We start from the raw sequence: 18,634 nt of genomic DNA, 5'->3' as shown, positions 1-18,634 counted from the left end.
CAGTATAATATAAGATATAATAATAATTTATAAATTATTAAGGCTTCATGGGGGGGGGAGTAAGGGGGAGGGGGGAAAAGGAAAATGAGCTGATTCTGGGAACCCAAGAGGAAAGCGAATTTTGGGAGTAATGAGGGCAACAAATGTACAGGTGTGCTTTACACAATTGATCTTTGTATTGTGATGAATTGTATGAGTCCCAATAACTTGATTGAAAAAAAAAAGATTCCAAACACCAGTGGCATTCTAGGTTTTCCTCACTTGCTCCACCTTGCATAGGTTCTCAGTGTAGACACTCATTCCACACACACAGCTCAATAGATGGAACTTTCCAGGTAACTTCCAAATTGAAGGCATAGCAAACATTAAATGATTTTAAAACGACAGGGCTTTTTTTTCTTAAATAGAAAGACTGTTTGGAAATAAAGTAAAGGTTTATGTAAATTTATTTAAAAAATCAATGTGTACATTCATATTGGTATTGAAATAAGGATTGGTGCTAATTAGCCACATTTCTATTACACTACATAAACATACTTTAGCTGTTCTACCTTGTACCTGAAAACAAATATACACAATAATCTAGAGAAGTAATCAACACATTTCCCTCCACTTCTCATCATTAACCACAATTATCAGACATTATCAAAAGCATAAGAGAAAATAATGGTTTCTTTGTCTTTCAAAGAAAGCATGTTTAATTCAGAATAGGGATTTTAAAATACATTTTCTGGCTGTAGGCAATTCATTTCATCCAGTGTTAAATACCATAGCTCTGTAACAATGAGATACAGCTGAGACTACGCAAGTCTTTTTCTAAATACTAAAATACAGTATTAGCTGTTTATGAAACTGGCTATGCAGTCTGCTGTGAACAACTTAACTCAAAACATATTATACCATATACCACATGTACAAATAAAATGAAGAATACAGAATTTCTAAAAGAAATAAAAATATACAAATGTGACATTGTTAAAACCATACAGTGAAAGGAATAATTCTTCCACAAATTTATCATCTCACTCAAAAAAAAAGTGTGAAGAGCCTTGTACCAAAATCACTATTCTAAAAATGAATTATATTCAAGTTAATAAAATACTCATATGTGCCATTACAATGCAAAAGCAATAACCACAGAGTTTGAGACTGAAGACATTTTAAAACAATATTTTCTAGAAAACTAAGCTGCCTTCATATATATTAAATCAAATTACATGTTAAGAGCTACTAATTTCAAACCCTTCATATAAATAAACTTACATTTTTAAGAGTTATAATTTCAGCCAACTTTTTCTCTTCTCATTTGGTGTAATTCTTTCCTTGCTACATACTTCATGCTATATCCGTAGGTTCTGTATAACCTGATTTTAAAATGAAACCCTCTATAATATAAAATCATTTTGAAGAAAATTACCTAACCAATTTCCTCAATATTCAGATCTTAATGGGAGACAATCTCCTTCACCCAAAATATTGATTACTTAGAATTTTTAAGCAAATAAAACATCTCAACTTGACAATATCATCCACAGCTTTTTATATAATGAACAAATATTAAAGAAAACTCATTTAAATGTTTAAAATATATAAATATTCCCCAAGAACTATACTGAACTTTGAGTTTGTCATTATTATTTATAGATCTTAGAGTAATGACTTTCCTGCCAATGACTAAGGTGAAAAATTAATTCCTTCTTGTAAATTGTGCTATTAATGGGCACAGTTTGGAAGTAAATTTATACATGTGTGTGTATATATATATGTGTGTGTGTGTGTGAATTATTCACATATGAATTGTTCATTACTAATTTTTTATTCTTTTCATTCTGAACAAAGACTTTGAGAAATCAAATAGGCTAAAAGTATACCTAATCTTGTTCTCAATTCACTTTCCTGCGAATAATAATTATTCTTATATTCAGTCAGAATATATTTGCATGCGCAAAAAGAAGCAAACAAAATAGAGCAAGGTCTATGAAGATTTTGAAAAAGCAATCTGTCCATGTTTTCAGTGAAAAATAAAAATCCTGCTTTCCCGAAAATTGCTCAATATTTTACACTGGAATGCATAACACAATGTAATAACTTATCAACCACTTAAGAAGGAAACTCTACGCAATCAACTGGTTGCGATACTGTTTATCATTAAAACTAGAATAAATCTCAGTGCAATTATTTCTCTTGATTTTTGCAGAGGAGTCGTCTAGGATTAATATTCCAAGAGCTAGAAAACAAAGAGGGAAATACTGGCAAGTGTCTGCTTCATGCCCAACAGAATGATCTGGAATACAAACAGACATACTTGAGATCCCACGACTGACTTAGAAATGCATATACTCTAAAATAAGAGGTGAAGAGCAAACAAAGCACACTCCGTTTCCTTTTTCCTCCTGACATATAATTTCCTCATGGAAATCACTTAAATTGGAAGCTCTAAGCAGAAGAACACAGGATAACATGCAAACAAGTAGCTCTCCATTACTTTCATTAAAACAAAGTTTAACACTTATATTTTATTTTTTACTCTATTATGCATCCTTAAAAATAACGCAAAATTCCACACATACAACTTGCAGCTACACCTCTCTGCTCCACAGTTAAAAATCACATCATGGTTCAATTTCCCACTTCAGGACATGCAATCCATTTGTCTGTGCATTGAGATCCTCAAGCTCTTTAGAATACGACAGCCAGTTCCTACTGTGATTACAAAGAAATGCCTTGATCATCAACAGACTCCAAATACACAAACATTCCAAGCTAGCCCATAACAGCATGGCTGTTTTTGTAAATAAGTATAATTAGTAAAACAAACAACCTTGAAACCAATATATCCAACTTAATAAAGCAAGTACCTTCCCTTAATACTCAAACACAATAATTATCAAAAAAATTTTCCTTAGTAAATTTTTTTAAAAGTCTCTGAACTCAGATAGCAACCATCAGACTGATTATCTCTATTTCCCTATCTCATTTAAAAATTTTTTCTCAGAGAATAAATTACTCTAACGCTGCACCAAAAGTCACCAACTTGAAAAACAACAATAACTAAATATCTAAATTAGGCAATAACATTTCACAATTTCCAGCCATAAAAACCCACCAACAACTATAATCAGAAATCAGGAAAAGAAAATGTGTTTACCTGTATTCCTGTCCGGTAAGATACAGCAATGCTTCTGCAGAATGCCAGGCAAAACCTATTTGAAACAAATAAATTAAAAAAATGCATTTGGTTATCATTTAGGTAGAGCAAGGCATCTTGTTAACTGTTGCAAGTGTCTTTCTAATAAGGTCGTTTAACGTGGTTCACTCATCCCACCCAGAATGGTCTAATACATTAAACAGCACAGGGCATTTCGATGACACACACTTTTCATAAAAGCAGGTTAATCAGGTAAATGCGCTTATTACATACGGATGCTGTTCCTAGAATGGGTCCACAGGTCAGTTTAATGTGTGTCCCTAATGGGTCCTGAGAGAGTCCTGAAAGCTGCACTCAGGGGACTCCTACAATGAGGTAAATGGCCCACCAATTTTTCTGATGGCTTTTAAAATATGAGATGGAAATTGAGGCAGAACACTGGGTCTTTTGTTTCTTCTAGGATCTAAGGCAGGGAAGCTTTGATCAAGGATAAGTCACAGAAACGTGACAATGTCTGCATTTACATTCTCAGGTTGGTAGGAAAAGGTGAAGGGCATCTCTTACTCAATAAGTAAAAGTAGGTGAAAATAACAGAAAATGATATTTTAAAAAATCAGCAATGTGAGGCAATTACAAAACACTAATTGAAAGAATTTTCAACTGAAGGGATTTCTATGGGAAATAGCAGATTGTGCTTTCTAAGTTCATATAGAGTAAAAGCCAAACTTTCATGTTAAATACTCCACATGAAGAAGTGACCAAAAGCTTCCAGCCAGCAAGTACATAATCCATTTCTAAAACAATTTGCTCAGCATAGAGATATGAAAGGGGATATCACAATGAAACAAATCAGAATGCTCCCTTGACCAACTTGCAGTCAACTTGAATTGCTTTCAGTATTGCTGTGTATACAGCAGGTTCTAATTAACTGAAAGGACAGAAATTTCTCTCTAGAGCCCTTCTCCTCCATGCTTGCCTGGCTCTCTCCTTGTGATGTGTGTGTGTGTGTGTGTGTGTGTGTGTGTGTGTGTAGGGCAGTGAGTAAAGATGGGGAAGTGGGTGTGTGTGGAGACTAGGGGTAGTGTAAAGTAATAAAGTAATTATTTCCCAAATGTAATAGTCCATAATCCAGATTCTATTACCAAGTTTAAACTTTGAACAAATCTAACAGAAACAGAAACAAAAAAGTAAAGTAAAAGCCAAATTGTTGTTTATATGCTGTCAATGTGATGTCAAACCATGATGACCAAATGTTGCTGCGTCCCGTGCCATTGTTATTACTGCTAATACATTCAAGTCTGTTGCTGTTGCTAGTGCATCAACCCCTTTCATTATGACCTAGCGCATGCCATCAATATGTACTGTTAACAGTTTTATTTACATAATAAAATAACACAAACTTCAATAAGAAAACAAATAAAATATAATATAAGAAAAACATTTTTCTTACTTTCAAGGAGGTTAGTTGGGCCACAAAAAATGAGTAATTGTGAAGCAATTAAAGATCAAACAAACATTAAATCTCATGACAATAAAAAGAAGATCCTGAATTCCTGAAATCACATAAATATTCTGAAATTTTAATTGTTTTCCCACACTCCTCTCTTTTAAAATAGGTTTTGTAATTTAATTGTGAAAACACTCAAACTGTCAGTTGTTTGAATCCATTAGCTACTCCATTGGCAAAAGTTGAGGCAGTTTCTGTAAAGATTTACAGCCTTGGAAACTTTATAGGAAGCTTCTACTTGGTCCTAAAGCTACACTCTGGGTGGGAATTAACTCAATGGATATGGTTTGGTTTCCTCTCCTTTATTACCACCTACAGGTCAGGAGTACACCCACCTCTTACTTATCTACATAGTTAGGTACCAAAACCCAAGTCATTAAGCAAAAGTCAGCACTCTGTGAAAATGGAGGAAGACCACATCAAATCAAGAAATGGAGGAATGACTCCCAATTTGCATAATTACAAATCTGCCAGACTATTCCAAATATGGTCTTGCAAAGTTCACACAAAGCCTACCCCACAGTGATCAATGCTCTTGCCTAGCTTTTGTTACTTATGAGGCATATGTTAGCAATATGCAAAACAGAGTAAATATTTTCTTTACCATTACCATGAATCCTAATGTCAGTTAATAAACTATGTGATAAATGAGGATTAGGTGGAACAGGCACAAATATTCACATACCCTGGTCATGGATCCATTTAAGAAACTTGTGACTCTGCCTTCCTGTGCATTCCACGGCCCTCACACTAGTTCATATGGCTCTGCGAGCACTTACCAAAGGATCTTCCAGGTTAACAGAGGCCTAGAGACATCCCCCTCTCAGAGCATTTTAAATGACCCAATAAATCAGAAAAATGCTGCATCTACTATATTCCAATTAGAGGATGAAATTACAAACTCCTATAATAAAAGTTTACCAATTCTGAGTTAAACCTATTTAACCATAAAAATCTTCCTTTTCCTGCCACCTACTAACATCCAGTGGGGAAAAATGCTGACTGAGTCAACTACAAAATCATTTAATTGGTCTCTCTACCTGCACTGTACTCCCCAATGAAACGATGCAATTGCTGCTGCTAGATAAAGTCTTCCAAGGAATTATTGCTAAAAACAATAGCAATGTTCACAATGGAATACTAGATGCTTCCTCAATGTTCCCTGGAGCCTACCACTTGTCCTAATCAAATGTGACATACCCTGCTCCACAAATACATGCTTAAGAAATGCAAGTATGGGTTGATAAAACTATAGCATGAAACCCCCCATATTCAAGGTTGAATATTTCATCTGCATATATCCGATTATAATAAGTCTTTTCCAATTTGTAATAGCTTCAGAGACGCTCATAAATCAGCACAAAGGCGTTTGGGGAGAGAAAAGAGGGCACTCTACTTAAATTGCTGATCATTCTGTAAGAGGAATGAAGAGTATGAAATATTTGTATAACTATACTCAGCATTATGCCATAGCTAGCTCCCTTATCTGACCTGGTAGTCCGAGAATTGTTACTATTAGCAGTTGCTCTGTAGGAGGCTCCAATTCATAATGATCCGATATAAAACAGAATAAAAACAAGCTTGGGAGAGAGTCAGCAAAAACAGAGGAAGAACTTCAAGGAAGTGGATTGGCTCAGAGGCTGCAACAGGGAGCTCAAATTTAACTTTTGTAAAGATAGTGAAGCTACCCGGTCAACCCATTTCCTTGAGGGTCTTCTTCTCTTTTGTGCCTCACTACTTTGCTAAGCATTATGGCTTACTCCCAGGACTGCTCCCTCGTGATACTATGTTTAAAAGTATGTAAAATGAAGTCTCACCATCTTCCCTTCTAAGGAGCACTCTGGCTATACTTCTTCCAACATAGATTTGTTCATGATTCTAACAATGGTATATTTAATTTTCATCCTCAAAACCATAATCCAAAGGTATAAATTCTTCAGTCCTCACTATTCACTGTCCAACTTTGATATAAGCTGATTGAAAACACCATGGTACAATTTCATCCTCAAAATTACATCTTTACTCTTCACCGCTCAAATGGATCTTCTGTAGCTGAGTGGCCCAATACAATGCATCATTTGATTTCCTAACTGTTGATTCCTAGGGCTTTAAATGTTTATCTAAGTAAAATAAAATCTTTAACAACTTCAATCTTCTCTCCAATGATCATGGTGTTGTCTACTGGTCCAGCTGTAAAGATTTTGGTTTTGTTTACATTGAATTGTAATCCTTACTGAGTATAATACTTGATCTTCATCATCAAATGCCCGAAGTTTCTTCACTTTCAGCAGGCAAGGGTGAATCTCCAATTATATCTCCAATTATATTCAAGGTTGAATATTTCATCTGCATATATCCGATTATAATAAGTCTTTTCCAATCCTAATGGTACACTATTTTTCACACAGTCCAGTTTCTTGGATTACTTGCTCAGCATGCAGATTAAATAAAAATGTTTAAAGGGCACAACCCTGATGCATTTCCTGGTTTTGAGCCATATGGTAGTATCCTTCCATTCTGTTCTAACAGAGAAGTTTGACCCATGCACAGATTCCAAGGAACAAAAATAAGTATGCTGAAATCTCTATTCTTCTTGGTGTTATTCATAATTTGATATGATCTACAGTTGAAATCCCTTTGTACTGTGAATAAAAAAATAAGTAAATATTTTTCTTGTATTCTCTGCTTTCAGCCAAGATCCATTTGACATCAGCAATGGTATCCCACATTCAGTGCCCTCTTCTAAATTTGGCTTGCCTACGTACATGAGAGAACAAGAAAAGATGGCACGACTGAGTGGACTACACACAAAATTAGATCGAGAAGGTATCTTAGATGGAGAAAAACCGGTATCTTCTTACGAGGGAGTTTAGAAGAATAATTGTTAGCTATTTCAAACAAAGGGCAGAGAAAAAATCAATAGAAATTTAGAAGAAGAGAAAAGATTAATCTGGCTTGAGTTTCTGGCAGTGTCCTATTGATGTACTACTACAGGCACTTTTAAAAAATAATCTTCATCAAAACTTTAGCTGTGTGTGCTATTTGGGAATATTCTTTTTAAAATAATTTCTGTATTATATTGGATCATTTTTCTTTGAAATGGGCACAAATACAGATCTCTTCCAATAGATTGAACAGGTAGTTTGCCTTCTAAATTTCTTGGCATCGATAAGTGAGTACTCTCAACAATGTACCTGTTTGTTGAAAAACCTCAATTGGTATTCAGTCAATCATAAAGCCCATTTTTCAGTACAGTGTGGACTTTTTTTCCCCCTTCAATACTATTGCCATATCATAACTCTTAACATGACTGAATGTCAGCTATATATTTTTGGTATAGTGATTCTGTGTATTCCTTTCAACTTTTTTTTTTAATATGTTTACTGCCTGAGGTAGTTAAGGTTTATTGTGCCAACCTGGCCAATAAACACATGTGGGGTTAATTGAAGGGTGGAGGGATAAATGGCTCGAAGAGCCTCGCCTTTCTAGTTCTCGGGTCTCTTGTTCTATGATGGTCAGACCAGGGTGCAGCTGCCTTAGCCAGTTCCCTTCTTCAGCTGGCAAGGCTCACTTCCTGCAAGACATTCCCTAGGAGAAGCCGCATGGACCTACCCTGATGCAGCCCTGGGTGCTGGAGCAGGTTCATTGCATCTGTTTTGTGAGATAGAAGAGGACTTTGTGGATTGGTGTCAGACATAGGGGCATGGACAGCACTGGATTGGGATGCTTTCTTAATGTACACTTACTCTTTATATAAAACCCTCTCTTATAAATATAAGTGTCTGTGAATTTGTTTCACTAGTTTACCCAGACTAACTCACTGCCTTGTTGAATATTTCACCCATGAAATACTTGAATATTGTAACTTGAGTTTGAATTTTTATTTCAGTTCTTTCAATTTGAGAAATTCTGATTGTGCTTTTTCCTTATGGATTGCTCATTCTTGGTCTTTATACATATCCTTAAAATACTTTATTTTGTCTTCTCAAGTCACCTTTTGAACTATCTGTCCAGCTCATTTATTTCATATTTTTTCCTTTTGCTTTAGATAATCTACATTCCAAAACAAGTTTAAATGTCCCTACTGACATCCCCTATGATCTGTTCTTTCTTTCTTTCTTTCTTCCTTTCTTTCTTTGTTTCTCTCTTTCTTTCTCTCTTTTTGTTTTCTTTGTTTATGTGGTTCTTGATATCATCACATTATTCATCTGGTGCTCAGTCATAAATAAGCATCAAATCTACTCTTGAGATGCTCTCTTAATTCAGGTGGGATATAGTCAAGAAAATATCTTGGCCCTCATGGACTTGTTTTCATTTCCTTCGGTTTCACCTCGACTGTGGTAATAATTTATATTAAAGAATTAATATGAAAATAATTTCAAGCAGTTAAAATTTAAAATATCCAAAAATGTTCAATGTTTCCAAAACATGAATCTGTTCCTCTCCGCCCCACCCCCAGCCCTTCTCCTCCCTGGGTTCTGTGATTCACTGGCAACGTCCCACAGAAACTGGTCAACATGTATGGTGGTGGATGCTGTTCAGTCCAAACACAAAGTTCAGTCGGAGGTGAGTCAAATGCAGGGTCCAGAGCCAAAAGGAAAAAATGTCTAGCAAAGCTCATTCAGTAAACAGAAGTATGCCATTCCAGGTGGTGGGATATGTGAAAGAACAGTATGGTAGAATTGGTATAGATACCCATCCAGAGAAAACTAAGGATGGTGTCTAAGTCATCCTCTCTCCTAAGGTAGAATCTTAAAAATGCCCCCAAGGAAACTAAGGGTCTGACTTGAGCCACACACTCTACTAAGCTAGACAACAAAAACAAACTTTGCCATCTAGTTGATTCTGACTTAGAGCCACCAGAGAGGTATAGTAGAACAGACAGCATATACTTCACATAGGTCATGAGATATCCTTTTGTAATTTGAATGCAATGTCTTTTAATTGTTTTGATCCCAGCATAATAAATCATGCTTTTCTGATTCAAAGTGGCTAATACCAATCCATTTCAGTTGTATTCCACTTTTACAACTTCAAATTTTGCTAGATTAATACTTGGTAGATTAAAGGTTCATGCTCCTCAGAAAATGAAGGTTCTGAAGGCTTTACTCCTACAGGTTTTACTTCATCCAATTCGTTACTTAGAGAAGGCAGCTCTTCCTCCGTCATCGGTTGAATGGCTTCTGACCTGAGGGGGTCATCTTCTGGCACCATCTCCAACATGAAGTTTTCAGTATCTGATAGTATTGTCATTCTTTCCATAGAGTTTTCAGTGGCTAATTCCTCAGAAATAGGTGGTCTATTCCTTCCTTTTCATCTGTTTTTAGTCTGGAAGCTCTGCTGAAACCTGTTCACTTTGGTTGGACCTGTTGGAATTTGAAAGACCAGTGACATAGCTTCTAGCACCACACCAGCATATAAGCCACCACAATAAGAAAAACTGACAGGTAGGTGGTGGCCCTAAGACAGTAGACCATATCATTGTCTCAAAGTGGCCAATACCTGTCCATTTCACCTTAATGATGTCTACAATGCCTATCTTTATGTGTTCTATTTCATTTTTGATGACTTCCACTTTCCCTACATTCATACTATGCACATTCCATACTCTGATTATTGATGAATGTTTGCAGTGGGTTCTTCTAATTCCCTGTCCAGTCACACAAGCAAAAGGTGTAAAAACTGTACTCCATCCATGTCCTTAATGTTGACTCTTATTTTGGAGAGGCAAGTCTTCCCTGCTCATATTTTGAGTGCCTTCCAACCTGAGGTGGTCATCTTTCAGTGCTGTAGGAGACAACGGTCTGCAGTATTCATAGGTTCCAGTGGACTTCTTTTAAATAAGTAGATCAACCGGATTATCCTTCCTATTTCATCTTAATCTGGCACCTCTGCTGAAATCTGTCCATCCTGTGTGAGCTGCTGCTATTTGAAATACCCATGGTGTCATTTCCAGCATCACAACAAGTGTGCGAGCCACCACAGTTCAATCAAATGACAGATTAGTTGTCAATTATGCCTTGTAAACCTAATATTTTGATTAAACCTCCTAAAGCAGGGATTGTGAATGTTACAAGGAACCACAGAAGATTGTGATTGTGGGGTAGACCAAAGTAGACATTTGGCATCCCTTTAGGGTCAATGATTTTTACCCAGTGAGGCATCCAATTTCAAATAAGTCTTTTGAAAACTTGCAGAATCCTCATTGCTGAGCTTCTGAGGCATTCAGCCAGTTAATCAGTATCACTGGTCCTAAGCTGCCTTCTGAGTGGGGGTCACTGTAGGACACGTGTTGGAGAAAGAGTAGCAGGAAAACCACTGATTTTAACTAATGTATTGGTCAATATATTTTATAAAAGAGTCTAAACACAAATCATGTAACTAAATTTTTTTAAAATTATGCAGCTCCTAGGTACCCCTTCCCTTAGTTTATTATAATTAAGTTGTCTATCCCAGATCACAGAGAGCCTTCCAGTTCAACTTTCCAGGTTGCCTTTCTTATCCAGTGTGGAGAAGCGACGTGGCTGCCACAAACTGATACTAACCAGCATATCCACTTGCTCAATCTAAGAATCTCTTTAAACAACTTCGTCAAACCAACACTTTTATAAACCTTTCTTGACAATGTAAATTTATTTTTTTTATGTTACTCCCATCAGGAAAACATAAAGTTTCACAAGAAATCATAACCAATTCCTGGTATAATTCAGTTTTTCAGTTTTGACTTTCCTAAAGGCAGACAATTTGTTTTCAAAACTGACACTCATATCTAATCTTGACAATTTTCTCATCGCTATGGGCACAGGTAAGATGCTCGAGCTGAATCTTAGATTGAACCACAGCCTCTGAGAATGTTAAGCACACAACCCCACTGCCTCACAACCAACTTCAGCTGAAGGGAAGCCAAAAGGCGGGACTCTAATAGGGTTATTTTTTCCTCTCAGAAAGATTTACAGAGGACAGTGAAGAAGAATGAAATGATCCCTCTTGCCCCAAGGCACTTTTTAAAAGTTCAATTCTACTCAACCTGCCTGTTGTAGGAGAGTGTTTAACTGCTAAGAATAGTTGGGAGACACTGTGCTCTGCCATAACACAGCAGCTGAGGTTAAACAAAATATACTCAACCATTTCACAGATTCTTCCATCAGTGCCTGGCCAAGTCATCACAACTAAACCCCAGAACCACACAATTTGAGAACTCAGTTCTGCTTGTGTCTTCTGTGTTATTACTCAGATTTTTGCACAGAAAATTCCTAAAAACACAGATTTCAAATATTGTTCCATCACAAAGACTAATACTTACCTAGTGCTATCTGCGCATAGATGTAATTTACCTTATTTTATCTTTATAATAAAACAAGATTGGTGTTTCATCACTCTCAGACCAATCCTACTTATCCAGTATAATCACTAGCCACACAAATTTACATCAGCATAAATTTAAAGTGCATACATTAATTAAATAGTAAAATGTAAGCCTTTACCAGACTGGTAACTCAAGTGTTCAATAACTACATGTGGGTAGAGACTACCGTATTGGCTATGCAAATGGTGAATGTTTTCCTTATTTTCCAGATGAAGAAACAAGACCCAGAAAGCTAGTGGTCCAGGCATATAGACAGTGTATTCCCTCCGCTGCCTCATGACCCTACCCTATTCTCTCATATACTGGAGAACTGTGTTCCCATAGATGCTATCCTGCCCACTCTCCCCGCCGGTCTCCTCATACTATCTTCAACATTAGGTTAGTTCTTCTGCCCTCTGGCTCTCTCTACCACTTTCTCACAGCCAGGGAAAAGAGAAGACTGGAGTAGAGAATATGGGTCATTTATTAGTGTGAAGTACACATTGAGTTGACAAATAGTTTATGATATGGTATACTTTAGCAGTATAGTCAATTAAAGTCAGGGGGTCAGGAGGTCAGGCTTAATTTTACTGTTAAATTCTATGAGTCCCATTTTCTTATCCACAAAATGAAATAAATTCATAAGGAATAGTGTAAAAGAAGTAAATATATTATTTTAACAATAGCTATATTTCGCCAGTAAATAATGAAGACAAGGGAGAGGAGAGAGCACTAGAACTGATGATTGCACAACTCACAGTTTAAAAGTGATTAAACCCCGGGTGGGGGAGGCTCTAAGATAGATGTGGTGCTGATTACACAATTCTCCTTGATGTGATTGAATGATTGAACTATTCAGTTGTATGATATGTAAATTATGTGCCAATAAAGCTGTTGAAAAATGTTTTGGAGTAAAATTATATACCTATAAACATGTGTATAAGCTGAGTTTTTCAGCACATTGTTAATGCAGTTTTTTTGTGGTAAAATTAGGTGCCTTGGCTGATACTTGGGTTGGCTTATCCTCCAGTATATACGATACACGCACACACACTGTATACTGCTTTCACTGCCACTCAGTTGGTTTCTGCTCATAGGCTCCTATTGGTGGGCCTATAGGTCACCTTTTAGGTGACCCTATGGGACCAAGTAGAACTACCTCTGTGGGTTTTATAATTCTTTCTCTGAACCAATTTTTTACTATTTCAAGAAACCAAGGAATAGAACTACATTAAAGAACATACAATGGCTAGGGGCAAAAATCACAATGATTATAGTAATATGCATGCCTGATGTTTCTATAAAATATAGTTCAAATATATTCTCTATAAAGACTTTCTATTTACATTGGTTGAATTAGCATTATGCCACTATATTCAACTGCTATACATTAAACTCTAGTTTCTTATATATTAATCTACTTGTTTGCTTCTGCTCCATGCCCCCACCAACACTCCTCCTTGCTCAGGTCAGGCTTGGAGTGCATATAACTCAGTTTTATGTACATAGTAGACATAATCTAACTTGTAGTAAAACCTATAAACTGCATGAGTTTACTTGTGATTTGCAGATGAGAAAATTCCAGTAAACTCAAATTCGTCCCTCCACAATTGTGAGGTACTAGGTTTATTGTGTCAACCTGGCTGATATACACATGTGGGGTTAATTGAATGGCAGAGAGATAAATGGCTCAGTGAGCCTCGCCTTTCTAGTTCTTGGGTCTCTTGCTTTCTGATGGTCGGACCAGGGTGTAGCTGCCTTAGCCAGTTCCCTACTTTAGCTGGCAATGCTCGCTTCCTGCAAGACATCCCTGAGGAGAAGCCACATGGACCTACACTGATGCAGCCCTGAGTGCTGGAGCAGCCATGTGGAGACTCCTGCCAGAGCTGAGATGCTTACACACTCACTGACTCACCTTTCCTCCTGCAGTTGGTATCACTGCGTCTGTTTTGTGAGATGGAGGAGGACTTTGTGGATTGGTGTTGGACATCTGGTTTAATGGGTTAATGTTGGACTTGTGGGCTTGGACAGCACTGGGTTGGGATGTTTTCTTGATGAGCCCTTAACCTTTATATAAAACTCTCTCTTATACATGAATTTCTGTGGATTTGTTTCTCTAAAGTACCCAGACTAACACAAATTACCTCTGTGATAGGATCATGACTATTGCATTACATGTCTTCATTCACAAATTCAACAAGAATTTCATGATGTATATCTACTATGTGTCATGTATCATCTATGCATGAAGAGTATATAAGGTGAGCTAGATAAGAGCTCTAGGAGATGAACCAGAATAGAACTAGACAATTCAAAGTGAGGAGACAACTTTCAGTTGGTGATTGGAAATTTCATTAATATTTTTCGGTGTTAGTGTAAAAGCCTCTGCTAGTCTATCATTCTTCTCATCCAGTCTACATCTTATTACCTGAATATTATTTCTAAATGTGTGCACTACTCCTGGCTCACCAGGGCTTCATTTGATCAAATAAGTTGATCTTACTGCAGAATCTTAGAGTTAAACATTCCAGTAGTAGACAAGAGGGTCCTTTCACTCTAGTCAAGCTTCTTCCCTACCCCATGCCCAGAACTGGAAATTGCATACAGTAGAATGCAGGAGCATGGACACTGGGATCCTACAGAACTCACTCCAAACTTAGCTGCAACTCTTGTGCAAAATGCTGTCTCTGAACCCTCGTACCTTTTCTGAACAATGGAAGTAACGGCTTCACAGCAGTAATGAAGACAACAGCGAAGAAATCAAAGGACTCCTGGCATTGGAGGAACCTCTACATGAAACATCTTTAAAATCTTTGAAGAGCAATTCATTATTTTACTTTGAAAACTAAGGTGCACCTTATAAAAGAAAACTTCCAACTGCCTTGTATGCATGTGACATTTTTTCAATGAAAAAGGACATTGCAGAAGAATTAATGCCTTTGAATTATGGAGTTGATAGAGAACACTGAATATACGGTGGACTACCAAAAAGCAAACAAAGCTATCTTGGAAGAAGGGCAGCAGAAATCTCTTTAGAGTGGTGCATCTTGTCTCATGTACTTGGACTTGTTACAATGAGAGGCAATTCCATGGAAACGGACATTATACTTGGTAAAATAGAGGGTCAGCAAAAACGGTGAAGACTCTTAATAAGATGGATTGACACTGTGGTAATAACAATGGGCTCAAGCATAACAACTAATGTGAGGATGGCACAGGGTCAGATGATGCTTTGTTTGATTGTAAATAATGCCTTGCATTGGAACCAACTCAATAGCACACAACAACTTCATGGGGCAATATCATTACTATATGCAAGTAAAAGTTTACTGAAAATAATTTAAAATGTTTGCAGCAGTATAGTGACAGGAAACTGCTGGACATTCAAGCTGGATTCAGAAGAAGGTATGGAACAAGAGATAACAGCACTCCTTACATACATACATAGGCACACACATATGTTCACACATATACATACATGTACACATACACATATACATATATAAAGCAATGATAATAAAAAATCTCATCCTTTTATTCTAAATATTTCAGTCCCTATTACTGGCATTTGTCTTATTCAGATATTGGACCTACTGAACCTAATTTTTTAACTTTAATATCTTTATTTTCCACTGCTTTTTGTTCTAGTTTATAGAAATTTTTTTCAAATTTAGATTTTATAATCCTTCTAATTTTTTAACTCATGTAATACTATCATTAACTTTATAAGAATTTGCTTACCTATGAATGTTCCTTTATTTATGGTACATTACTGGCTAACATAAGGACTTCCAAATAAGCATGAAGTTGCTAATGGAAAAGTTTTTTGGTATATGAAACCCAAGATCAATGCATGAGATAAAGTTTATTGTGTCAACCTGGCTGATAAACACATGTAGGGTTAATTGAAGGGCAGAGAAATAAATGGCTCAGTGAGCCTCACCTTTCTACTTCTCAGGTGTCTTGCTTTCTGACAGTCGGACCAGAGGGTGCAGCTGCGTTAGCCAGTTCCATGCTTCAGCTGGCAAGGCTCAATTCCTGCAAGACATCGCTGAGGAGAAGCTGCATGGACCTACCCCAATGCATCCCTGGATGCTGGAGCAGCTGTGTGGTGACCCCTGCCAGCACTGAGATGCTTACACATTCACTGATTCGGCTTTCCTCCTGCAGTTGGCATCACTGCGTGTGTTTTGTGAGATGGAGGAGGACTTTATGGATTGGTGTCGGACATATGGGCTAATGTTAGACTTGTGGACTTGGACAGCACTGGGTTACGATATTTTCTTGATGTGCACTTACCCTTTATATAGAACTCTCTCTTATACATATGAGTTTCTGTGGATTTGTTTGTCTAATGTACCCAGACTAACACAATGCACCTATAAAGATAGCAAGTATAATAAAGATTCCTGGCAGGTACAGTAGCAGAAGGTGAGGAGATAAAGGGGAGATGGCATCAAGGAATTTAAGAAGTAAGAGAATGTTTTGAAACTGATTGTGGTATTAACTGTCCAATTGATACCACTATCAGCACTTCCATAGGAAATAGCACCTGGCAAGCTGCTGCCCTAAGGAGTACAGCTAGGAGAACTTATGGGACAGTTGTACTTTCTCACACTGTGTCACGATGGTGAAAAATCAACTTGACAGTACCCAGCAATATTCTTGCCTTACAGATTCAGGATCTGCTCTTATCTCTCTGAGGCTATCAAGTGCTATTTATTTTTCTTATGGTTTTGCATTGGCTCTGTTTACAGATCATTTCTTTTTTCTGTTTACTTATTTACTTCCTTTTCAAATGGCCTCATTTTGTCAAACTTTGATGATCCTTGGTATTTGACATTTACTATATATATATTTATGTGAATGTGTCCTCCTAATAGAGCCCTTCAGGCCCACGACTCCAGGAAATTAATGTCAAATCTTTCGCCAGAGCAGGGGAATTTGTCATCCAGCTACACGGGACAAAATAGAATCAGGGAATCTAGAAAATTAGAAAAACTAAGAAACCGTCTTCACTAAGGTGACCAGATTTAAAGCGGGATACCATTGACCAGGGGCGGGGGTCTTGATTAAAAATTTGGTCTATATGGACCAAATAGACCATTCCCTAGCTTGTCATGCATTCTTTCAAAAAAATCGGGACTTTTTTAAAATGCCAAAAATCAGGACTGTCCCGCCAAAAGCGGGACGTCTGGTCACCTTAGTCTTCACAGCTTTTGCTCCATTTCAAAACTCCCTTCAGTGGCACATTAATCTATAACCCTAGCCCAAGTGGATTTTATGAGATTGTTTCTGGACCTCCCCTAGCGACAAGTTCAGTTTTAGAAATAGACTTAACTCTGGTCAGAATATTCATACATAAGTTTTTCACTTGATATTCAGTTTTTAAAACTTTGTTAATTTCAAACACCTCCTGAAGTCTTTTCAGTTAATTTGTTTACTATAGTGATTTGAGCCAAGAATTTCTGAAACTATTTTAGACATATTTTTTTTTATTTGCCATCAAATTGATTCTGACTGATAGCAATGCATAGGCCAGAGATGAGGCATCCTGTATGGTTTCCACTGCGATGACTTTCTCCTATGGAGTAACTGGTGAGTTCGAACTTCCAGTCTTTCAGTTAGTAGCTGAGAGCTTAATCACTGTGTCATGAAGTCTCCTTAGTGTAGCATTAAAAAAAAAATCGCTGCCACTGAGTTTATTTCAATGCACAGTGACTCTAGAGAGTCGAGTCAAACTGCACCACAAGGTCTCTGAGCCTGCTCCATGGAAGCAAGCAATCCCATCATTTCTTCCTTCTTTCTTTCCAAAACCTTTTTTATATGGAGGTAATACAGATATTACATCATTCCATAGTTCAATCGCATCAAGCAGTATTGTACAATTGATACCACAACCAGTTTAAAAACATTCTCTTTATTCTTATACTCCCTGATGTCATCTCCCCTTTACCCCCAACCTTTCCCCACTGTACCTGCTAGGAACCCTTATTCTACCTGCTGTCTCTACAGCTTCATCAATCCTGGGTTTCATGTACCAAAAATCAGAAAAACATAGCAAAAATGCAAAAGGGCTATCGCCCATGGCAAAATACAGTAGAGCTAAATCCCAATATAAAAAAATTAAAAACACAAAATGTTGGAAACCAGATCAAGCCCTGACCTGTATGGGAGGGATCAGGTTTTAACTGTTCAATGTTCAAGTCAGGTTTATCATTTTGATCTCTTAAAGTCATCTCTCAGTGTACTGTCTTTTAACCAGTGTATTATGTATAGAGGGAAATCACTGGAGGTTTATTTCCTGTACAGATCTCACAAAGGTATCTTGGTCTCCTACTACTATCTTCAATTGCCTTCTGCAAACCAGAATCTCACAATTTGGGCTCTGATACTATTTCCTCCTTTGGCTTCGTATTATATGAATTGCAATCCTTTAGTCACTGATATTGGACTATTTCAGTGGAATATATCCACTGATATTGGATATATTCCATGTGGACTTAGTTGACAACTCAGCTAGATGGCTATGGCTGCTTGTTCGGAAACAAGTGTTTAAGGCTCCAGATGCTATTTCATCCCATCTTTCTTCTGTGACTTAGCTGATGGGTTTGGTTAACATTTGGTTAACAGC

The 18,634-nt window shown here is 37.0% G+C and overlaps 1 long non-coding RNA gene across 1 annotated transcript in view; it reads right to left on the bottom strand.

The window, feature by feature from the left end:
* Nucleotides 1–3,147: 3,147 nt before the first annotated feature.
* Nucleotides 3,148–18,634, bottom strand: part of LOC123521281 — a 280,459-nt gene continuing 264,972 nt past the window's right edge. Inside the window, exon 3 of the long non-coding RNA XR_006679750.1 lies at nt 3,148–3,203. This is a non-coding gene — a long non-coding RNA (uncharacterized LOC123521281). The remainder of the gene's footprint in view (nt 3,204–18,634) is intronic.

Source organism: Echinops telfairi, unplaced genomic scaffold (genome assembly GCF_000313985.2).
Source record: "Echinops telfairi isolate 266 unplaced genomic scaffold, ASM31398v2 ScPeMD7_9;HRSCAF=40, whole genome shotgun sequence".
NCBI lineage: Eukaryota > Metazoa > Chordata > Mammalia > Afrosoricida > Tenrecidae > Echinops > Echinops telfairi.
This window is presented reverse-complemented; position numbering and strand designations above follow the sequence as displayed.